Here is a 25,719-nt window from a genome sequence, read left to right on the forward strand (position 1 = left end):
ACACAGTTGAGTTCCCACTTGCAGAGAATCCACTTATTCATTGGATTGCTTTGCTACAATTCATACATCCAAGGAGATTAACTGTTGGGTATTTTCTGCTGTTCAAGAAATTGATTTTTTTTCCATTTGAGTAGAAATCATCAATGAACATTTATACCAAGACTATATATCCATGAACAAGGCATTCAGTGGGGTCCAACTCTGGACTTAAATGATGTCTCTCACGTTTTAGACTAAGCAACAATGTGATAAATAAAAGTGATAAAGGTATCATAATCCAACTTATATGCAAGATGGAAAAAATAGAATTAGAATACTTCAAAGTATTTCCTTTGTAATATATGTGTGTTTCCATCAGATTTATTTTAGCTTTCTAAATCTCTGTAGAACTGAATCTTCCAACTACAGATATTAGTCAAAGCTGTTTAAAACCAGGCTTTCCTTATTTACAAAAGGCAGCTTTAACAAGACAACTATCAAGAATAAACACAAAAAGAAATGAAAACTTTTCCATTTCTAGCAATTCACCGGAGTAAACTGGCAGTATATTGAACACAGCTGTTTCTGTGAGAGATTTTTCTTTTTTTGGAATTTCATATTGACTGTGCTCTTGTGGCAATGACTATCATAAATGAAAGATTTTTCCAGACTTCATAAGAACAGAGGCCAGAAACAATTGCTCCCACAGGTCTTCCCCTTTCTTAATAACCAAACTGTTGTCTGGAACCACGTAAAAAAGACCCCATTGATTTGTCATGTCAATTACAACAAACAAAATGTTCTAGGACTTTTCTTGCCACCTTCCCTAAACTAAGGAAGACAAACCCAGCAGGGATGCAGTTCTAAAGATATGTTTAAGAGTAAGAAGGAAAGGGTCAAATATAAACACAGGGAAGAGCCTCTTATTCCCTATACTTCTCACTTTTCATTAACCATTGAAAGCTGTTTCTCACTGAATTGAATTCTTTAAAAAGAGAAACCAGGACAATTTACCCCAGGCTATGGTAAATATATTTTCTTGCACACTTAGTTTTTTGTTTAATAACAATCCTAATAAAATTAGATGCTTTTAGCAACTTAATAAACTAAGAAGACTTTTCCTGCTAATTTGCTCAGAGCCTATCTGGATAAAATTATATTAATAGTTATATTTTTTCAGATACTTAACTTTGTGCCAGGATTTGTACACAGCACTATATAAATATTATGGTATTTATGCTTCCAAACAGTTTGATGGGATGATGCTTGGCATAGCAATCCAGTGATCATGTTCTACTTTAATCCCTACTCATTCCTTTGTGAGGTCAACTATTAAAAATGGTAGATTATAGCACAATGTTAAAAGGCAGCACTCTGGAGTTAGATGGTCTATAGTTGAATCTTAGCTGTGAGAAGTTGGGAAAGTTACAAAACAAAGACAATAGTACTATAAATCTCATAATATAATTCTGGAGATTAAATCATATCCATGTCTAGACCTATACCTTGACCTCTGGTACTCTTCCAAAGTTTTTTGATGTTTTAAAACTATAGAAATAAAATACTGTCCAGACCCTGACATAACCAAAGACACTACTGCCTTGAAGGCTAGCCAGGTGGGTTATCAGGTTCTACTTACTTGGTTATGAATAAAGTACTTCACCCAAGCCAATCCTTGCACAAAAGCTCATTTCTGTTCTTTTTCCTGCAGCTTCCCTCAGAGCCAGGGAAAGATGTGGCCAGTAAGGGTTTCAGGGTTATTTGTCCCCGGTGGTTTTAGTGCTTTAGCTCAGGACACTGGGTCAGTTGGATATGGGTACCAATGAAGACCCTTTCAGTCACTAACTAACCTGGCACAGATCCACCTTCTTGAGCAACCCTGGGGATTTGAATAATTAAATACAAGGATATCAGACACAATGTGATTGAATAAAAGGACAGAAACAATGAAAGTCTGACATTCTGTGCTCAAATTGCAATGCTATCAGATGTGAGAAGTAGAAATATCTCTCCGTTAGGCAAGAATGAGAACACATGTCTACCCAACCTAGATTTTTCTCTCAGTGTGGGTTATAGCATTTTCAGAGAATTTAGCATCTTGCTTATGGATGATACTTCATAATTTGGGAAAAAAATTAATTCTAGAATGTGTCATTTGCTTACAGAACATGACTCACATTTATAGAGATATTTTCAATATGGTAGAGCTAGTGGTGGGATAGGAAGAGCATAAAATTGATCATAAGGAAATGAATTTCCTTTTCCAGCTCCCTCTCCTATGCACACGTATACATACATGCTTGATAAAATAATGGCCCTTAATAAATATTGCAGAATAGTCTCCTCAAAGCCTAAAAAAAAAAGTATGCTTATCAGTGATGCTCAATTGTTTTTCATTATGGACATCAAAAAACAAATTGGATTGATTATAAGGAGAAACTTGAAATGAATCCAGACAACCAGTAATGCAAACATAGCGTCCAGTAATGTTTTAGAGAAGAACATTAGCAAGATAGCAAGAAGTTAATGTATGAAGTAGCACCTCAGCTTTATTAAAGAATTTCTTCTATATTCCTTGATAAAATAATTTTTGTTATGATTAGTAACATATCATTTTAAAATCTGTACATCTCCTTAGCTATACAGGAGAGTGAGGCATGACTAACCGGAGACTGCTACACAAATATATTCAGCTAAAAATGACATAGTGCATGTTCAGAGATAGCTAGTGGAAAATAATGGATTGAATTTACTCCTCTTTGTGAATTATTCTTTAATTCAACAAATATTTATTGTGTTATTGTTCATCTAGGTACTGAGGGGAATAAAAAATGAGAACATACAGTCCTTGTCTTCATGGCATGCTCAGTCTTATGGAAACTCAACCACAAAATGGACTCTTCCAGATTTGGTCTAGTTACAGGCTTAGAAAACTATAGCCCTGGGGCCAAATCAAGCCCACAGCCTGTTGTTGAAATAAGACTTTATTGGAACACAGCCACACATACTTACATATTACTTGGGGTTGCTTTTGTGCTATGATGGCAGATTTGAATAGTTGGGATAGAATCCTTATGGCCCACAAAGCCTACAATATTTACTTATCTTGCCCTTTACAAAAAAAGTTTGCCAACCTATGGTCTCATGAACAATAGTATTTATTAGTTTAAATTAGACCTAATATTTTTGAAATTATCACATGATTATGATCACTCAGCCTGAGACCTTAGTGAAAAAATACAAAATGCTGGACATTTACCCAAGATGCATTATTACATAAATTATGATATATTTATATAATAGAATACTGTTGAAAAACAAAGCTGTTTTCTATATGCTCACTTAAAAAGATTATCCAGAAGAATTCATATGTGAAATAAAAAGGTACATACACAGTTCTTATTTATGTTAAGAAAAAAAAAGTTTATACATATATGTTTCTATAGCCATTGACTATTTCTAGAAAGTTATATAAAAATTAATACAAACTTACTCCTAGAGGGAATTGCTAGAAATTTTTTTCTTTGTATCACTGGAAATTTTTATCATTGTGTTATATAGTCTGATCTAAATTGTATCTTAAAGTATTTCAACATAAATAGCGTAGTATATATATGTGCACACATGCACACATGCAATCCTGTGAGAGAGGCAGACACAGAGAGATACCGAATGAAAGAGTGAGTTTTATTCTTTCTTTTATTTCAGAATATATGGGGGTACAAATGCTTTGGTTACATATATTGCCTCTGAACCACCCTAATCAGAGCTACAAGCGTGCCCATCCCCCAGACAGTGCGCACCATACCCGTTATGTATGAATCAGGGGACATTCCCTGATTTCTGCTGGGGTAAGGTATTATGGAGTACATACTCCAAACATAGCTATTTATAAGAGTATCAACTTATTGATGTCTTGAGCTGCACTAAAATATTTGTCCATTTGGATAATGGATGTTAAAAGTCATTTTCATAGGTAAATTGAGTGGTGTCGAAGAAATGTGAGTTGATTGAAAAATTATACCTTTATGATTGAAGAATAGGAGCATAGTAGTCTAAATGGTGTTCTAAGCCTGAGGCTCTGATTAGGTCTCGTGTCCTGTCAGCTTAAGCTGAGTCTGTCAAAAAAATTCTGACTAGAAAGGTAGCTATTTCTGCCTCAAGAACATTGTCACATCTGCCTGGTATGGATCTTCCATATAAGACACTTATCACAATGTCTAAGGGACAGAAAGCTGGGAGCCTATGGAGCTTATGATAATAGGCTGAATAACAATTTGTGCCTCCTTGGTAACAAAAGTTTGTAGGTTAGCAAAATTCAGTCCAACATTGCTTTCATTATTACATTGTGCATGATGGCTCGGTTGTGGGTGAGGAGACCTATGTACCTTATCCTCTTCTAATTAATGTAGACTATGATATTCACCAAAGAGAATCTGATAACTATGAAGGGTCAAGTTGGCTATGTCAATTCATGGTGACTAATTTGAAAGTAAATGATTAATCTTGATAAAAAGAAGTATTACCTAAGCCTCAATAAATGAATGTTCCACTTTTTCTTAGGAAATGGAAGTCACCCTGAGTAAAAGCATTGGCTCAAAAGTCTTCATTTTTCACCTGGCTTTTTTAAAATCAAGGATATCCCCTCCACCCTCAAATATATTTTCAGCAACATTAATGCTAAGTCTTATCTGGTGTTGAGAAGCTGTGAAGTTGTTGGTAAAATCATAACATTTTAGACTTGAAAGTTACTTTAAAGAACATCTGTTTTATCCACTCCTTCTACTAACCATTTCATACATGAGGAAATAGTTTCATGAAAGTAAAGGAACTTGCCTAAAATAATCAAGCTAGAGACTGAACCAGAATCAGAGCCCTTAACATCTAACATTTCCCCTGCAGCCCCAGGAAGATTTCATACCAAGGAAATGAGTAAAAGTGTTTAATAGTTTAAGCTAAGCACAAAATTCCTAAGAACTCTTTACTCTAAACAGAAAACCTAAACTCTTAAAAGTATGGCACCTCCTTTTCTATAACACATTCTTTAAACTTCTTTCACAGCTGAAAGCTTAACACTGATTCCTCAGTGGTTTTACTAAAATAGAGTTTTCTGAAAAGCAAACTCATCTTTCAAGGAAGAATATGGGATTTGAAAAAGGAAAAGGGCTAATGGTGCCAAAAGCTTGCCTACCCTGCTGAGAAGTTTCCAGATAGCAAAGAAACAGCAGGGAGTAGAAAGAAATGGGAGTTACAGTTGAAGCTTCTCTTCAGGCACAAACGTGGTTTCTGACAGCTCTCCCTGAAAAACCTGGGAGCAGCTGAACAGAAACATTAATCCAGAGGCAGCCTCTGAGCTCAAGTGCTCAAGGCTCTTCACCTCAGTGTAAATATTGCAACTTCCTCTCATCCTTCTCCTACTGGGGGGAGGATGACCTAAGGGAGCAGAAGACTTGAAGGCAGCTGCAAAATGAGAATCACTGGGTGGTGTGCAGAAAATAGCATGGTTAGCTTGGATCCCAGCACTGGTTTTCAAAACTAAAGGAAGTAAGAATGATTAGTGTAATGAGAATACAAATCCCAAGCCTCTCTTACTTTCCACAGAGCTCTGTGGGAGACCACCTAAGGGAAATGTGGAAAAGAAAGGAGTCTCCAATCAATTGCAGCAGGTTTACTGATTCCCTTCTGTGGGCACTGTGTGGTATTGAGTGCTTTGGGGATTATTAGGGAAAGAGACAATATGTTTTCTTTCCTTGAGAGCTTCTGATTTTGGATGAGACAGCGTAAATATGCGCATGTGAATACGTCACTAGTGTATAAACAATTATATGAGAAAGAACTATGCTGGCTCAGTACCCAGGGAAGTGGGAAGAATTCAAGTCAGGGCCTTGAGTCAGGCATGAGATAAGAACTGTTTCATGAGGAAGTCAAATTTTCAGCAGAGTTTTACACATGAGAGGGGTCCTGCTTTAGCTGAAAAGTACAGGAAGGGCTTACACTTAATATGGGAGGCAGAAAAGCAAGAAAGCTGTCATTTAAAATATGCTAGAAGAACAAAGAAAAGCTTCTGAAGCCTACATTTATATAGAGAATCTCTCTTCATCCAAAACACATAATGTGGGGATTCATGCAGGTGACTGAACTCCAGTATTCTGCACTTTAATAATGCAATGAGAATGTCTATGATGATCTAATCCCTCAAAGTCCCATTTGTAAAATAATTATACTTGTTCTCATAAAAACAGAACAATGTAATCTAAAGTAACTAAAGATAATATTTAACTTAATGTTAATATTAAAAATGAAGTATTCTTGTTAGGTAGATAGGGAGGGACTCAAGGTCTCCTAGGGACAAAAGTGGGTGCTGCTGCAATTCACTCCCCCCACCCCCCACCCACCCTGCCAACAAATAGGCTTTCAGAGAGGCTCATGGGAGATCTGCATGTGCAGTAAGAGTCAGGTCATGCAGCTCTCAACTGTCCAATCAGAGTGGTTCCATGGTGACGTCTGAGGCACTAGAGAGGTCCCAATCCGGGCACTATAAACAAGACGCAGACCATAACCAAGTCCCTTTTTGTGCCCTTCCTTTTTTTTTTTTTTTTTTTTTTTTTTTGCTCTCCCTTTGCTAGGACAATGGGTCTGGTCGTCATCTGTGGTGTACGTATCATGTTCTGTAAACCTCTATCTTGCTCTTGCTCTATAATCCTATCTTTCTCTCCTCAATAAACCTCATTTTCGTGCTTGCCTAACTTTGGTGTGTCTGGTCATTCTTTGGCCATGAGTGTACCAAGAACTGACATTTCAAACTAAAACCTGACAGTCTGATATTATATTCCACAGTTATCAGGACTGGTATTATAAATTCTATAAATGGCATGTCCTGATTAACATATGGGAGGAAAAATATTTCCGTAGTTCTGATGCTGTTTTTGAGATTCCTCATCAATATTTCTACTGTGAGTATGTGGATATTTAAAAGTCACATATCTTCCTTTCAATCATGTTGTAAAGCAATGGGTTAACCTGTAGCTACCACCTGTGGAGCACTGACCACCCCAGGTGTACAGTAGGAATTTTACATGGTTTATAATTGATACTAACAATAATCCAATAAAGTACTTCAACTGTATGCACAATTTTCAGGAAAACTAGGGAAATGAACATGTAGAAAGTTGAAGTAATTTGCCTTTGCTCACAGAGCAGGGACTCCAAACAAGAGTATAGTAACCAATTTGACATATCACCTCCTAGAGAGTTCTCTAGTGTCTTCTCTAACAGGAATTACAGATAAAAAGATACCAATTCCACTCTGCTACGCTTCTACAACAAATGTGGAAATGTCTCTTCTGCTGACTATTTTCTATTAGTGTCTTACCCATTTTTATATGTCTTAAGGGAATTCTTATAACTGCATTGGAAAAGTTTTCCACATTCTGACATGTCATACTCCCAGGAAATTTTTGTTGATAAGAAATCTTTATTTTGTCCCAGGAATTCTCATAAATGCCCTTATTATCACCCCTTAAATCTCTTTCCGCTGCAGTATTTATCTTCTTTTAAAAATAAAGTAACTAATATGTCTATCCAATTATTTAGCCAGGCTGTAAATACTCTTCTGTTGTGTAATCTTTCAATTCTTTCATCATACTTTATTCTGCTCTCTCCACTCCCTTAAAATTGTCTGCATAGCATATTTTTTTTCCACTAGGATTGAACTGCTGTGTCTGAGGCTCTGCCTAAAAGCTGGTTGGAAATCACAATCAGAATGGATTGTTAATCATTCTCTACAACCTACCCACAGCTTTCCACGTTTTGTCCAATATAAGCTCTGTTTTTATGCCTTTATCATTGTTGTTGGTAAATTATTCTAGGGACTTTTAATTGATAGCATATTATTAATATAGGATAGATCTTCTTTGATTTGTATATCATGGACAAATTAATTCTTGCTGGCATCTCCACCAGGAAAAATAGTTGAAGAAAATGCTTACAAAGCTTATGTAATGTTCAGGTTTTGTTCATTAACAATTCTCATGAAATTGTGTTTGGTAAGGAAGAGGAAACAGCCAAATGACATTCATGATTATTTGTGGATTTTACTTATCCATGCACTCTTTCATTAGCTCTCATATTTGTCTGCAATTTCCTTTGTCAATTACATTATATTTAATAAAAATCAAGTACATTTCCTTCAGGCCTTTTCAAAAATTTCCCCAGTGACTTCAAATTTGACTTCTGATATGTGGACCTGCTTCAACAATATTCAGATGGTACAAAACTGATACTTTTTTTCCTGCTTCTTTTAAGGTATAAACTGATAGCAGATGGCTAAAATAACATCAAACTAAGATAACCTGGGGCAGGCCCTAAGAACAATAATTCCTCAATATCTCAAGCTCTATCTCGTTCTACCATATTCATTCCCTTTCCATAGTCCCATAATATTTTTCTACCTTTACGGTCTAAAGCAGATCCTCAACCTTTTGGGGACCAGGGACTGGTTTCATGGACCAGGGTAGGGGGGATGATTATAGGATGATTCAAGTGCACTACATTTACTGTGTGCTTTATTTCTATTATTATTACATTGTAATATATAATGACGTAACCATACAACTCTCTATAATGCAGAATCAGTGGGATCCCTGAGCTTGTTCTCCTGCAACTAGATGATCCCATCTGAGAGTGACAGGAGACAGTTGATTTATTATGGTCTCTGTGCAGTCAACCCTCTCTGCTAATGACAATCTGTATTTGCAGTCAGCTAGCATCACTGCCTGTACTCCCATCATCACTGGACTCCCCAGCGCTAGCATCACCGCCTCAGCTCCACCTCAGATCATCAGGCTTTAGGAGCAGGCAACCCAGATCCCTCGCACGCACAGTTTACAGTAGGGTTTGTGCTCCTGTGAGAATCGAATGCCCCCCACTCATCTGACAGGAGGTGGAGCTCAGGCAGTGATGTGAGCCATAAGGAGCAGCTGTAAAGACAGGGGAAGCTTTCCTCCTTCTTCAGCCACTCACCCCTGCTGTGTGGCCCAGTTCCTAACAGGCCACAGACTAGTACTAGTTCATGGCCCAGGAATTGGGGACTGCAGGTCAGAAGGATCTCATTCTGTGTGTCCATCTCTCTCTCTCTCTCCCTCTCTCTTTACACGTATCAGAGAACTACATGAATGAAAATATACAAAAAACTGTTAACTTATATATATTTAAGTTATTTTTATGAAAACTCAAAGTTCTTTATGTTGCTCATTAAAACTCCACCATTTTTGCCAGGGATTTATAACAGAGTTATTAGCCTACTGAATTCATCCTGCCACAAAAGAATTGATACACATTCTGTCCAGTGAACTTTATGCTATTTTTTTTCTTTTTATTTTAGCGTATTATGGGGGTACAAGTGTTAAGGTTACGTATATTGCCCACGTCCCCCCTCCCCCCTCGAGTCAGAGCTTCGAGCGTGTCTATCCCCCAAACTTTGCACCTCTTACTCATTGTGTTTGTATATACCTATCCCCTCCTCCCCCCTCCCACCTGCCCGACACCCAATAAATGTTATTTTAATAATAGCACAATGATAGTTATGCTATAGGATTGTTAATAGGGTAAGTTTAACCCTCAAAGCAGTGTACATAAAATTAATTTTGCTATTACTGAGAAATAGAAGACAGAGGTTCTGAGCGGGGGCCTAAGATTGATGCTTCAGTTATGATAAAATTGGTGACTATAATTGTCACATTTCAGAAACATAATATGCATAATCTATATTTGAAGTTATAATTATTATAAATAAAGATGACAATTGTTTAAAGAATTTTTGAGTGAATCATCCAATATTAGTATTTTACTATTGCACTGTGGAATATTTAATAATTAAAATTACTTATCATGGATGAATTTAAATTGCAAATGCTCTGGCATGGATATTGTCACTCTGTGGTTAGTCCTGTGACATAAGCATCTGTTTTAGGAATACGATAGTATTAAAATAAAGTTATAATAGTACTGTTCAAATTGGATGCAAGAACTCACACACACACATAAAAACCTAATGAACATTTGAAATGATATACAACTTTGTTAACAATGAAGAAAAAAGTAAATTATTAAAACAAGAATGACATAGTTCATCTAACAAATAGGCAAAAAATTTAAAAATATAGTAAAATCACGTGTTACAACAATGTGATAAACAGGTAACTCTCATATACAGCTTCCCAGAGAGTAAACTGGTATAGCTATTTTGGACAGTAATTAAGTATTACATAGGGAAGTTAGTAATCCTATTACTTTAAGATGCAGCAGTTCAAGTTCTGGTCATGTACCTCAAAGAAACTCTCTAAATGTGAACAAGCAAACATGACAAGAGTATTCACAGCAGTCTTTAGTCATTTCAAAAATATTCATTGAGCATACAGTTCTATTTGCTTGAGATATCTCTGGGACTGAAACAGACAATTCTCCCTGACTTCATTGGTATATTCCAGGATATCATGTGTGGTACCAAAATGTTTGAAATCACCAAAAATAACCATCAATGAGGCAAAAGGAGTGTGTAATCATATAATGGAGCAAAAAAAAAAAATACTATTGAGTGAAAAAAAAAGCATGCTGTAGAATGCTACTTGCATTACATGTGACTTATATAAAGTTTAAAACCATACAAAATATATAACATTTTGGATATCTGTGGGTATAAAAGCAACATAAAACTGAATAGAGAGTATGTACTCTAATTGTATGATAGTGTTTGGTTGCTTTTGAGAAATACAGAATAAAGAGGATTTTAATATTATCTATTATTTTTAAAATACAAAATAATCACAAAATAAAAATTTGATTCTAATTTATCTGTGTGCTAACTATGTTAATCTTTGATGTTTTTATATTTTTGATATTTTTAAAACTGCCAATTATATACACAAAATTATTTTTTGATCATTGTATTTCATCACATTTTTATAAATGTCTTTATAGAAATTTATAGGAGCATTGCTTCTACCAATAACATGACCTAATGAGTTTATTACAGGGTAATTGAATGCTTACAGGATACAGAGAGCATAATGAACCAAGATAAGATAAATTTATACCACCTAATTAATTATTATACAATCAAATAAATTCAACAGAAATCATAAATATCTAGTAGTATTTCTATACTTTTAAAAATATTGCACCTTTAAAAGAAGCCAGTTGTAAGAGAAACTGATGAAAACAACACAGTGGAAAACACTCATTAGGTGTTTACCAAGCATCCTTGCTTTGTTTAGCATTCACTACCCACGGATGTGTTAAAGGTTCAGCCTTCCCCACCTATGAATTTATTGAATTAACCTAGTAGAAAACAACTAGATGATCTGCTTATGGCTATACAGCCATTTACCCAGATTTTAACAAACTCCTATAAAAATCTTATATGGGTCATACTTACCAGGCTATATAAACTTAAGAACTTAACTTTTTATGCCTCAACTCCATCTTCTCTAAAATGTTGATATTAATAGTAGTAGCTACCTAAAAGGGTTCCCTGTAACTTGCTATATCTCAAACACATTGTACTATCCAGTGACACAAAATTAGAGTAGTTTGTTGAATAAGTAAGCACATTGATTTAAAAGCCATTGTCATGTTATTTAAATGAAGATGCATTATATTTGCCCCACATATCTCTTAATAATTACAATCTAATGTTTTTTTAAATATTGAATTCCATCACAATGCATTCTGTGTTTCATAAAGCAAGTCAGAATCCACTTACATCCAAATGTTTATATAATTTTAAAATAGATCTGAGTAGTAATTACTTAAAATACAAATGTTTCAATGTCTTTCAACATATCCTTAAAATGTAGAAAAATTATTTGATTTGGCATTTTCAACTCATCACTCTTCACAGAAAACAGGAAACCCTAATAATAAAGTTATTTATTCAATCACAGTGTAACTCAAAACTTTGTGTATACTAAGCACACACCAGAAACTACATGAAATCACAACAGGCTGGACATTTTAATTCTGTACCCGTTTTTGCGTCAGTTTTTTTGAAAGACTGTCATGGACACAAGCATATAATTATTAGGCATTTATAAAAGATTTAGCACAGGAACAAGATGCGAGGAGAGCCCTATTTTCCTAGGGAGAAAACCCTTTCATCTTAATGCTCATAAAGCTCATTGCCAAGCACAGATAATGTGAGTCACGGATAGGGAACTAGAGGAAAATGTCCCCCTGCCTTTATTCTCTCCCAGCTAAATCACATTAATTGATCCCAGTAAAATCTCTCATTTTGCTGCCTCCCCTGCCTTAAGCCTTTATTTACGTCATGACGATCAAGCACATCTCACTCAGCATGGCCTTCACCTGGAAGAACTGCCCATGTTCCTGGAAGGGGATGAACACACATTCTTACCTTCAGAGACGTAGGCATTTCCCCTGCTGCAGGGACCTACAACTCCAGTGATGGGCTGAGCTGCTGGAGGATCCCACACAAATTAACACCTCATATTATGATTCACTGTCATCTTGTCATTATTTCTTATAAATATCATTTGTTTGTAAAGAATATAAAAAATTGAATTCCACATGCAAGACAAGGATACAGCCACGATTCTAGAACACTGAATATTTATGAATAAAAATAAATGTAACACTTTAGAAAAATATTTAAATAAAAAACCTACATGTGCACTAGGAAACTATGGAAAATTATTAAGATGGATATGCAACATCCAAGATTATATTGAGTATAGCTCATCAGCTGTGCCTTGGCTGCATTATGGTATTTAAGATAACTAATGGTTGCAGTGATTAGAAACATTCTAGTTTGCTTCCATTCCAGCTTGTACTAATAATTCCCCAACAAAAGTAACAACAATAGTAGTGACAATAGCCAATATTATAGCACTTACCTAAAATAGCACATTGCTGTAAACATGTATTCATCTAGTCCTCCAACAACCCTACTTTTACTATCTCCATTTTGTAGGAGGAAATTAAGGCAAATTCTGCAATTCTTTCTAAATCAGCAGGTCTCAACTTGAGTGTGCATAGAAATATTCTGGCCATCCCCACACCTTACTCTGATTCAGTACTGTTGGCTTGTGACAGACAGCCAACAATCTAGTGTTACAGTGTCCATCATCAAAGGGTCTGAGGACCGAGCTTGGAAAACACTACTCTAGGTTCCACTGTTGTCAAAGATATTCTCGTTTACCTTCAATGCCTCTCTCTGGTGATGTTTGGGTCATTGTTTTCATGTTTCTGACCATTCCATTTCCTTTCATTTCAGAGTAAGAATACTTACTTTGATCTTAATGAATTTGATTACCTACTCTATCTCCATCTAAAGTTTGATCAAAACAAATTATACTGATATGCTTACACTTTAATTGTGTCACTTTGAATAAAAGCCGTGACACTGTCTGAGAAGATTCATTTCTTTTTACACAACAAACTTGTCACAGGCTAGTGAACACCTTCCTTGATTTTTAAAATATCCCGAAAGGGGAATTCTCCTTCCTTCAATAGACATCTGCTTAAGTAAGGATTACAACTCTCAAAGGTATATCTGAGAAATTCAGAGATTCTTGAAGAATGTTCAGCCATATCATCATTCAAAAATGCTAAAGTAACATTTATGAGTACAGTTTTCTTTCGTCAGGGCTCTTGTAAGAGGAAGGTTCTTTGATTTCTCCAGCAGAGGTATAAACTGAGAGTAACATCCACATTGTAAGTACAGGGGCTGTTAGAAAGATCTTGAGAGTGTGCTTGATTAAACAAAAAATTTCATTTTCTTATTTCCACAATGACGAAGAATGATTTTATACAGTGAAAGGAGACATAAACCATTGTTTTCTTCATCCATGGCTACATTCTCCCTGGCTTTCGAGAAAGATTGAAAATATCTTTCATATTGTAGTAATTTGAAAAAGCTGAAAAAGATGATAAAATAGAGGTGTACTTATCAGACTTTGGAGGGCGTTTTTAGAAAAAGATTCGGAGATGGTTTTGAAGGGCATTAAATTGAAGTACAATAAAGGCACCTGCTCTGTGCTCTTACAGCTGAAGGCGATCACTTGTAGAACTTAAAAAAGAGCCTTTTGTTTCTAGTGCCACACGGGGAGATCCGGAGAGAGGCTTCAGGTTGAAGGTGGGGGGGCTGCTAACAGGGTCATGCCCCTTTAGTCATGCCAGGCACCAAAACATATCTCCACCCTAAACAGTGGGAATTTTCTAAAAATGCAGCCCCTGATATGCAGGTAAATGTCTATGTGTATCAGTTGACAGTCCATAGGGAAAAAAAAATAGCCCTGATTTATAGATTATGTCAATTTCCATGGTGTAGCTACTACCGCTACATCTGTTTTCAAGCTGCCAATGTGGTGGCACTAAATGTGGAGTTGAGATGTGCAAGTAGCACCTCATTATACAGCATTTCCACCACACAGGTACAACAGACTAAATAACCTCAGGAGCATGGATAATTGCAAAAGGTAGTAAAATAATTAGGAAGTAATACATTTTTAATATTGATTGCCTTTGTTTTGTATTTAACTGAAGGTTTATTTAATTTAATAGTGGCTGTGCTTACCAACCAGGTGTCACAATCCCTGAAAATGTAACAGTTGGCTCTCTTGAGCTGGGACCAGCCTTCTACCATCACCTGTATCTCACCTTAAGCAAACTTTCCACGAGCTGATCCATTTTTATACATAGCCATTTATGAATGAAATTATGATATCATTTATTTAAGTAGAAAGCTTTACCCTATGACTATAAACTAAAGTTTAATTAATACAATTCAATATCTACATAACTTTGGAGAATGATGGTATATATACCATTTCAGTGATAAGAGAGCTTTTAGAGATCATCTGATTCAACCCCTCCTAAGACTTGCCATGAAGACTACTGAGGGTGACATCCCTACTCATTCTCCTTTAAATGTCCAAAATTCCTTAAAATTACTTCATGTAAGAAGCCACATTCAATTCAGACTCCTCTGACTCAGGGACATCTGTAATTTCACTCGACCAATTCTACTGTTTTTTTTCTATAGATGCTCTCAGCCAGCATCCAATCAGTATGTTTCTCCTTATCTTCTGCAAATGTTACGTTTGTTCTCCCTTCTGAAGCTGTTTCTTCTGCTTTGTCACACATTCATTCATTTGCATTTTCCGTGGTTTTTTTTTTTTTTTTAAGAATGGTAGACTATTTCTGTGCTTGTTACAAATGCTCATTGCAACCTCAGAATGAGAACACATAAACAATGGAATCTAGAAATCTGCTTTTAAAACAAGGACCCCTCAGGTGACAGTAAGGTTCTCTAGAGTTTCAAGTAGTAACTCAGTGCTAAGGTGAGATAATGAGAGAACATAAAATGCAAGATCTAGTGGTTTAGTGGATATAAAACTGTAAGCAGTTATAACTCTATGTGTTAAGTATTATAGCAAAACTGTTCAGGATCAGCATTAAAGAGAGAATGAGGAACGCTGATCAGTAAAGAGAGATTTCTTCACAAAAGAGATGAGGGCTTAGTGCTAGAGAAAAGTTGTTCTTTTTTGTGGTTCTCAACGTTTGAGGCCAAGAGTGGCTGAAAATGAATTACATAGAGCCCAAACAAGGGCCTTAATAAGTTTGGACTTCTTTAAGACAGAATTTTGTTAGTTTGATGAGAATCACTTGGGCTCCATACAAATACAGATTCCCAAGCACTGTACTCTTGTATTAGAGATTCTGATTTAGTAGAATGGAGAAGAGTTTGGAAATCAGCAGTTCTTTTTTTTTTTTTAACTCAGAAAACCTTCTTGTTTTATTAATATAATGTATAGCTCCATGAATAATATTTTTTCTTTTTTAATTTATGTAGTGTTTTCTAAAAGTAAAATTTTTTGTTTTATTTTTAAATTATTAAATGGCAAAAGGTTTCTTTAACCTAAGAGAAACTGCTGTGGGAGCAAGAGACATAGAAAGGTCTTATAGGGAGAGTAATACCTTCAGATTTAAGTTTTAAACTAATATTTCTAAATCTTAACTATTGCTCTTAGTTCAGATCCAGTTCAGCACTTGGTGAATCTTACCTGATTTTTACAGCCCACACTGACCTCTTCTTCGTTTTATACATCATTGGACTTTGAGTTTGAATTATGCTGACACTTTTCTCCTATGTATTATTCTTTTTCTTCTATTGTTAATCCTTTGGAGTAGAAATGGTTCATTTCTCTGTATTCCACATAATGCCTAATGCAGGCATACATACATAGATACACAAGAAATATCTATAGATTAATTGATTCTACGGATTCTCGGTACCTCGTCCTGATTTTCAGTACATTAGTTAGGAATATAATAAGAAAAGGTAACATTTAATGAGTGTTTAATATGTGCCAAGCACATATTTTACATACTTTACATGTATTAACACATTTAATCCACTCAACAGTCTTATGAGGTGGATACTATTATTATCTCCATTTTACAGATGAGGAAACTAAGGCTCCAGACTCCAGACCCCGTGCTGTTTGTTACCAAGCTATACTGCTTCTTCCCACAATGCCTGAATAAAAATGCTGTTTAAACAATGAATACATAAAAGAAAGCTACAATGAAATTATTGTCAGTAGCAATAATTTTAATACAATTACATCAGAATTCTGCATAAAAGATGCTACTATAAACTATAAATTTATAACAGTCCAAACTATTCAAAAAAATTCCCAGTCTGAAATCTGCCCTTGACAACTATGCATCACTGGCTCCTACCTAGACTCTTGATTAAAAATCTCTTCTGTGCCTTCACATTCCCGATGCAGGTTGCACATCAAGAGAGGTACACCCATAGGTGCAGTGGCAGAAGCGACAACAATGCATCACAGCCTTGAAATCTGTGACAAGCACAGCCTTTGACAGTCTACTGAGGGGGTGTGTATCTTGAATATTACCAGATGTGTCACGATCTTTGTTCCCCAAATACTTGCTCCCTTTTGGATAATGAAACAGCAGAAGACACTATTCAGGACAATAAAATAGGTTCTCATATTCCCATACCCTATAATTAATCTTCATTCAATCACAAGCATTTCTGTTAAATCTATTTCTTGAAATAACATGCTAATAAGGCAAGAAAATGTGACTCTAGGACAATGCTGGAAAATGGCCTTCATTTCTCTTCTTTTGACATAAATAAGATGCTTTTGATCATATTAATGAGTGAGAAATATGCAAGTCTCTAATACAAGATTTAGTTAAATTGCATCCATCCTTGGAGATGAAGAACCTGAATTTAAAAGAATAATTTAGGTCAAAAACAAGTCAAAGAACATTGTAGCTAAAAGTCTAATCTTCTTGAACTTGACTTAAAATATTCTAGAACCTTTAAAAATATTCACTGTTATACAGCGCTGCCCCTTTTTTCCAATAGTTTTTCCAGCGCCTGCTGTTTTCCTAATAAAAGAATAAAAGAGCATGAAACCCCTGTACATGCTCTCATGATAGTTCTATTTATCCTGGACCTCCTATTTCTCTAAAGATTGTTTTTGGGTGCTGGCTGCTAACTACTAGAAGCCTAAGGAGAACAGAATAATCTGCGTCAGTATATGTTAAGTATGCCTTATTAAAGTTAATCAATGTTCTCTTATGAAGTTATTAATTGGTTTAAAAGGCTCATAAAAGAGAGAAATAATGAGATTCATAATGAGAAATAATTTTATATACTGAATATTTAAGCTCCTTATTGACCAGGAAATTATTAGGAATTTGACTTGTAACTAATATACTCCTACATGCTCAACACCCTTACTTTTGAGAGCACATAGTAGGAACTCAATATATACATATGGAAAGAACGCTCTTGCCCTTTTCCTGTTGTTGTATGCTTCTGGAAATTCAAGAAATGAATGCAAATGCTTTTTTATTTTTCACAATTGCTCAGTTGTTATATAGTCACAGTTCAGACTCCCTTAATAATCCAATAACCTTTATAACATAACTAATTTCTTATAGTAATCTAATAATCTTTATAAATGCTTTCAAAGCTGATCAGAATGTGACCCAGCACTGTGTCAAAAACAGAGGGCTTTGTGAGCATGTCAAAGGCAAAGCAATTTTTCATCCCACAGGTCAAGGTCCAATTGAACAGGAGAATAGGAAAAGAAGAATTGCATATAGCTGCAATGTTCTTGGGTGACAGAGAGGATACCTTAAAACACAAGCGTATGAGCAGTTTTCTAGAACAATTGAATAATAAAATATCGGCTTAAACCTCCTGGGTCCTCTGGTTTTCTCATGAACAGTGTGTGAATGTGGGCAAATTACTTAAATAGCTAAACATGTTTTCTTACTCTTATAAGAAAAGGAGAGTAAATACCTCATAGAATGTGGTGAAGACTAAATGAGACATAGCATGCAAAGCATTTTGTATAACAAAGAGCCTAGCACAGAGTAAATGCTCAAGAAATGGGGATGATTGTTATATTTCTAGGATTTGGATAATTCCTGATAATTTGGATGAATATAAATAAAGCAATTCCATAAAAAGGAAAAAGTTGTCATGATATCTGAGACTTACCATTTACATACAAATGGGTATGGGGAATAAATGGATATGGATGCCTTGCCTTGGGTAGGAATGGCATGGGCCTAATTGGGCAATACACCTTATTCCTGAAGCATAGATAATATCCTATAGCCAAAGTACTCATATGGGTTTTCACAGTGGAAAATATTTAAACACTTTCTTTAGAGGTACATCTTGAGACTCACTTAAGGAGCTGTTCAAAATAATATTGTATTCATTGGACATGACAGCTGGATTTAAACAAGTGCTTTCAGGAAAAGCAGAAGCCACTAATTAACTTTTCTGCTTGCAGTTAGTTACATTAAATGCTTTTATCCCAAGAAGGGAGAGAGAAGCTAAAATCCATGTCATGGAGCATTCTCTCAGGTTTGATGTTGCTTTGTTTTTCCTTCTTCCTTCTCCTCATGTAGCAGAAAATGATGGGCTTAAAGAGAAGCCAACCTAGCTATGTGTCTTGGACTTCTTTTATTCTTGACTTGGAGAAAGAAAAGATTGAGAGATGAGGATTACAGGAGACACCAGCTTGTGATTTTCCTTAGGCCTTTTGAGACCCATCTGAAAGCTGTTCCAGAGTAGAGTGTTGGCTGAGGTTCACAGCTAGTTAACCATGAGTAGCCTGGAGGGAGCAATATGGGCTATTGCAATTCCCTAAGTATGAAGGTTCCACATCTGGAACAGCAAAACATTACTGGCTACTTCAGGGATAATATGGACACCAGAATCCTAAAGAATGTACAATCCCAGGATTACCTCATCAAGATATCAGATTACTCTCATAGAGAAAGATGATTTAAACAAGACTGGAAATACAACAGGTGTTGGTTAGGAAGTACATTTTTGTATTTATATTTAATTATGCATAATTAAAAGTGAAAACTATGAAGTTACAATACCAGCAAGTCAGTAAATGCTCTTATTATCTTTTCCACATATGTCCTCCCTTCTCTAACCCTTTCTCTCGAAGTAGGTATGAGCGTGCCACCAGGTGGTGACGTAATAAAGTGAAGTGTCAGGCACATTCATAATGCTTCTCAAATTGGGGAGAATTTTGGAGGTGTCTGAATGCCAAGGATTCCTGGAAATCACTGCACCCTATTCCTGAAGCTTTTGTTTTTCTCAGTTTTTGCTTTTGTTTCTGCCAAAGCCAAATAAAACTAAAAATATGCAATAATATTGTATTAAAATACCTCCTATGATGTAGAATTTAAAAATCTGAGTCAGATACACTTTCATCAAGCCCTGGCTCTGCTTTTCACTAATATTGTCACGGTGGGCAAGTTATTTAATATTTTTGAGCCTCATATTATTGAGGATACTAACTGCTGTCATGAATTATTTTAATCATACCTTAAGACTCTGACTACCTCTCCAAGATTCTTACCCTGCTGTCCCTACTTGTCTCACTGTCACCACTGTATACATGGTTTCTTGGCCTTCCCTTCCCTTTCCTTCCTTTCAGGTTTGCCTGGGACAATATAAATACCCACTTGAACAGCATCTCCTCAGGCATCCACACTTAGTGAATGTTGAATATTTTTAAAGAATTGCAAAAACTCTTATAGACATTGGCCTAGACAAAGAATTTATGAAGAAAACCCCAAAGGCAATTATAGCAACAACAAAAATAAATAAATGGGACCTGATCAAATTAAAAAGCTTCTGCACAGCCAATGAAACCATCATGAAAGCAAACAGAGAACCTACCTACAGAATGGGAGAAAATATTTGTATGCTACCCATCCGATAAAGGGATGATAACCAGAATCTATATAGAACTCAGGAAAATCAGCAAGAAAAAAAATCAAACAACCCTACCAAAAAGTGATCAAAGGACATGAACAGAAATTTCTCAAAAGAAGATAGACTAATGGCCAACACACATATGAAAAACTGCTCATCTCTAATCATCAGAGAAATGAAAATCAAAACCACAATGAGATATCACTCAACTCCAGTGAGAATGGCCTTTATCAAAAAGTTCCAAAACAATAAATGTTGCCATGGATGCAGAGAGATAGGAACACTCATATACTGCTGGTGGGACTGCAAACTAGTACAACCTCTGTGGAAAGTAATATGGAGATACCTCAAAGAGCTGTAAGTAGAACTACCATTTGATCCAGCAATCCCCTTACTGGACATTTACCCAAAGGAAAAAATGACATTCTATAAAAAAGACATCTGCACTAGAATGCTTACAGCAGCACAGTTCATGATTGCAAAGATGTGGAAACAACCCAAGGGCCCATCAATACATGAGTGGATTAATAAAATGTGGTATATGTATACCATGGAGTTCTACTCAGCCACAATAAACAATGGTGATCTAGCACCTCTTGTATTATTCTAGATAGAGCTGGAGCCCATTCTACTAAGTGAAATATCACAAGAATGGAAAAACAAGCATCACATATACTCACCATCTAATTGCTATTAATTGATCAACACTTAAGCGCACATATAGTAGTAACATTTATCAGGTGTCAGGCAGATGGAGGGGAGGGAGGATAGGTGTACACATACCGAATGGGTGCAGTGCACACTGTCTGGGGGATGGACATGCTTGAAGCTCTGACTCAGGTGGGGTGAAGTCAATATATGTAACCTAAACATTTGTACCTCCATAATATGCTGACATAAAAAAAAATACAAAAATAAAGAACTGGAAAACTCTTAAAATGTTAAGAAAAAAAGAGTAAGCAAAATGGTAAGAAGACTTTCTGGAGGAGTTCATTCATTGCCCAAAAAAGGAAATCTATTACTTGAGAGAAAAGGGTAAAGCTCTTCTAGTCAGCCTGCAAATATGACAATTATGATCATTGGAATACATTACATGTAAAATTGATTTATAGCCCTGGTTGTCAGCAAATGTTAACAGTAAATCTAATTCAAAATGTTATTTGAAAAAGAAGTTACCATTTAAATCTTAAGTGTTTACTTTAAATCATTAAGAATCAGACTATGTTGCTTTTCATTGGGTTCTTTAGGATTTAGGAAACAATTTGAAATCTCAAGGGCTTTATTGAAATTAAGTCTCCATAAACATCAAGGGTAGTTGTTTTTTCACTTCAATAACAGATCAGGTTCCTTAAAAATGACTTGAAACCAGGAAGACTTTGATGTGAATCAATCTCTTTCCCACTATGTGATTCTGGCCAAGTTTGTAAACATCTCTGAATCTCAATTTCCCCATAAAATGGTTGATAAGACCACCCTGAGGATTCCTATGAAGATTAAATGATAATGCGCACAGCACTGTGCCTGACACTCAAAAAAGTTAGCTTTCTTCTTACCCACACCTGCCCCTCAACAATCACATTCTCTCTAAAGTCAGTGTCTTCGAAATAAATATTTTGTAAGCTAAATGCTATCAGATATTAAATGCCTTTTGGAAAAGTAATATTTTACCAACACTATGATTTTTTAAAATAAGTTTCAGGCATTAGATCATGTGAACATACTCATTATGTAAAATAGGTTTGCCCAAATTCTGTATGAATCATAGCTTCAAATTATACTGTCATAAGCATACAAGATACTCATGGCTATGAACTAAATTATGCCCCATCCCCAATTCATATGTTGAAGCCCTAACTCCAGTGTAATGGTATTTGGAGGTAGGGTCTTTGGTAGGTAATTAGGCTTAGATGAGGTCCTGAGGGTGAGGCCCAATGATGGGATTAGTGTTCTTAGAGGAGACACCAGAGAGCTTGCTCTCTTTACCATGTGAGCAGATGACCATACACAAGCCAAAAAGAGAGCCCTAACCAGGAACTGAACATATTGGCATGCTCATCTCAGACTTCCAGCCTCCAAAACTATGATAAAATTAATTTTTTGCTGTTTAAGCCATCCAGTTTATAGTATTTTGTTATCTCAGCTGGAGCTGACTAAAATACCCATGCAGCAATGTAGCATCATTTTAGTTATAAATTCAATACTGATACAACTTAAGCTAACAGAATAAAATTTGTATGATAAACAAAATAACTTTTCAACAGTATGAAGGTATAGTTCTCCTTATTCATAGGCATATATACATACTTGCATACACCTATTTAAATACATTTTGAATATTGAAAATCAATGATATAGCCATATAGTTCAACTCATCAATCAATTAATTCAACAGACTTATTGTGGTGTGCTGCTAAGTGCCAGGTAAGCACTGGTAAACAGAGATGAACAAGACACATTATTGTCTTTATTGAACCCACAGCCCAGTAGCCGGAGAAAGTCAAAACATAAGGTGAGTAATAAAGTGTGACAAATGCTCAAGAATATAATAACATAATATTAAAAGCTGTCCTTATACTGTAGAACTGTTCTTCCCTAAAACTATCTGTACTGACTTCACCTAGATTAATGCCACAGTTGTCTCCTGACATTTCTACTTAGGGAGACTTATTTAGGAGGCATCTATGGCAGAATACAGTTTCTACCTTAAGCTTTCTACCAACAATGTTAGAAGTGAAAAATAAAACATAATTCTTGAGCCTTAGCTCCTGTCAATTTAAATGAAAATAGGCAGTTGGTTCAGCATATGTTGATTTCTTAAAATCGGAAATAGACTTTCCCAGCAATATGCCTCAGGGAAAATAAAATGTGTGGGCTGGCTTATTCAGTTATATTAAAAGGAAGTTTCCAACTGATGTTTGATTACATTCCTGAAGGAAAAAAACAAAGACTATAATGAGAAAATTAGAATTACTCTTTCCTCAGGAGTAAAGATTCCTGGTCTAAGAACTTGTTTTGAATCTGTGGTTAGAACATAAACAAACAAACAAATAAAACTTGAGCCTAGATCTATCCTGACTCTAAAATTCAAGTTAATATGAACATAATAGAATATAAAAACATAATAGAATATAAAAAGCATAATACAACTTATATATTCTTAACCTTCTATTTCCCACCAATGTAACCTGAAAGGTTTTTTGGCATGATTTAAAAATTAACTCAAATCTCTTCAGGGTGTTTCTCCTGGGAAGCCCAAACGAGTAAGCTTTCTACCCTTATGTTTCTCTTTCTGTTACTTTCCTTTCAAGGTATTCAAGTGCTCAGTAATAAGAAGCTTTCAACTGAATTTGGTGGGGCAAACAAAACCGGCTGGTCTTTCTTCATGTGATAGCTCAGATAGACACTGACAGACACCTGACTCTTGGTGTCACTGTGTAGCTGTACTCTCTGAATGGCTTGGCCCGTGCCTGTCCGACATAAACAATTATTCATGAAGTTAAATTATTAATATTTAGGAGGAAAATAGATTGCCTGTGACTAATGCAGTACAAAATAGTACTCAAAATTATGTTTGAATGTTTGTCCTCTACCTGTCCTCTATAGTTAGCAAAATGCAACTAATGATTTGTATTTAATTTGTTTTCCTACTCCAATTATAGTACAGCAAGATTTAAAATAAATGGCTACTTCTTTTTCATTTTATTGGTGAATCTCATTAGTTACAAGTATATATATTATTTTTATATAAAATGTGAAAACCAAAAACACTTCATGTTTTTAGAAAAGAAATTCATGTTTATAATATTCATGATTCCCAGATGATATTAATGAGAAGGTATTTAGAGAATTTCCTCTGAAAATTTTATCCTATCCCCATACAACTTATGATGTTTGAATATTTTACAATCTTACAGTCATGAAGAAATTGTTAATACTAATGGAATGAGCAAGAGAGAAGGATCATTCTGCACAGATTAATCCAGGAAACACCTTGGCCTGCCTAGACTGGGTAGATTTTATCACTAGGCCTTTCCAATTCATGCTATTCATTGTTGACTACATTTGACCTTCTAAAAATTAAATCTGGAAGTGCCTGAAGCTTTAGTATACACCAACTTCTCTAGTGGGTCCTAAACACCAAAGATTCTCCTTGAGAAAGTTTTCATTAGTCTATGTAGAAAACAGGGAAATATAAATAGTTTCATATATTTGTCATTAAGCTAGTTATCAGATTTGAAGAACTATCCTTTACTCTGACAGGATCTTTACCACCTTTTAGAATTTAAAATATCCATGATTTTATGAAATAAGAGTAGAGTATAGGATTTTCTTAAAAATGACCTTATTTGGCAAACTAGAGATAGACAACCTAATATAAGTCAACACGGCTTAAAAATCAGTATTTAAAAATGCAAAGTCCAGGAATATATGTGGTCTATACCATATACCTTTACTATTAACAGTAGAATCACCATTGTAATGACTGAAGTATTCTTTTTCCTCTTAGTATAATATATTTTAATTGTCTTCAGACCAGGAAAATGCATATGAAGGTACATCTAGAAAACCCAATATTAGCTCATCAATATTTATCTCATTGTTCAGAGGAATGTATATACATCTGAATCTTTTGTTTTCCTATATAATTCTAGCTATATTTAATTTTAGCTACATAATCAAAGTGAAATGAGGAGTATTTGGACCTTTAAAAATTTGTAGTAGATATCTCCTACTACACAGTTAAAATTATAACAGGAAAAACACAAAAGAAGCAATTCTTCAGGATAAAGGAGCCACTACTCAATAAATAATTTAATAACTATTCAATTAAAGCATCTTGCAAAGCTATAGAAAATCTGGAGAAAATAGAAAAACATAATGAGAGATCTGGGAAGGAGAAATTGCATCCACTAATAATCAATGCATTTCCAGATCATTATTATAATGCTGACAGAATTGAAGAAGAAAAGAATAGCACAAGCCAAACCATTTGGGAGGTTATTACAATATAGCTCAAAATGAATACAGTAAAATCACTGGCACAAAAGTATTATTTTTCATTTCAAATCTATACAGAAAGCATATAAGGATCATTAATTAGTTGTTCTCACCATATTCTATTTGGAGAAAGACTACAATGTCCTTGAGACAAAGTTCTTATTGAAAAAAGAGGTTACAAGTCTAAATAGGGGAAATGGAGTTGAGATCCATTTTTATGCAAATTTTTGGCCTCTATTTTTTTTAATTAAAAGTTAATCCCCAAGTATATTGATGCCAACCCTATGGAAAACTGGCAGTGTCTATTAAAGCTAAATTTATCCATGTCGTATAAACCAGCAATTCCACTCCTAGTTATATACTCAACTGAAATGTTTACATATTTTTAAAACCCAAAATTATGCTGGACAATTTATAGCAGCAAT

At 35.2% G+C, this 25,719-nt stretch overlaps 1 protein-coding gene and 1 long non-coding RNA gene across 5 annotated transcripts in view; one reads left to right on the plus strand and one right to left on the minus strand.

Moving 5' to 3' along the window:
* Window positions 1-25,719, minus strand: part of PDE4D (phosphodiesterase 4D) — a 1,055,987-nt gene that overhangs the window by 633,658 nt on the left and 396,610 nt on the right. The window lies entirely within an intron of this gene.
* The window catches only part of LOC109731330 (uncharacterized), a 31,795-nt gene continuing 26,691 nt past the window's right edge, over window positions 20,616-25,719 (plus strand). Inside the window, exon 1 of the long non-coding RNA XR_002224987.2 lies at window positions 20,616-20,653. This is a non-coding gene — a long non-coding RNA (uncharacterized LOC109731330). The remainder of the gene's footprint in view (window positions 20,654-25,719) is intronic.

This window comes from Microcebus murinus, chromosome 11 (assembly GCF_040939455.1).
Source record: "Microcebus murinus isolate Inina chromosome 11, M.murinus_Inina_mat1.0, whole genome shotgun sequence".
Taxonomy (NCBI): domain Eukaryota; kingdom Metazoa; phylum Chordata; class Mammalia; order Primates; family Cheirogaleidae; genus Microcebus; species Microcebus murinus.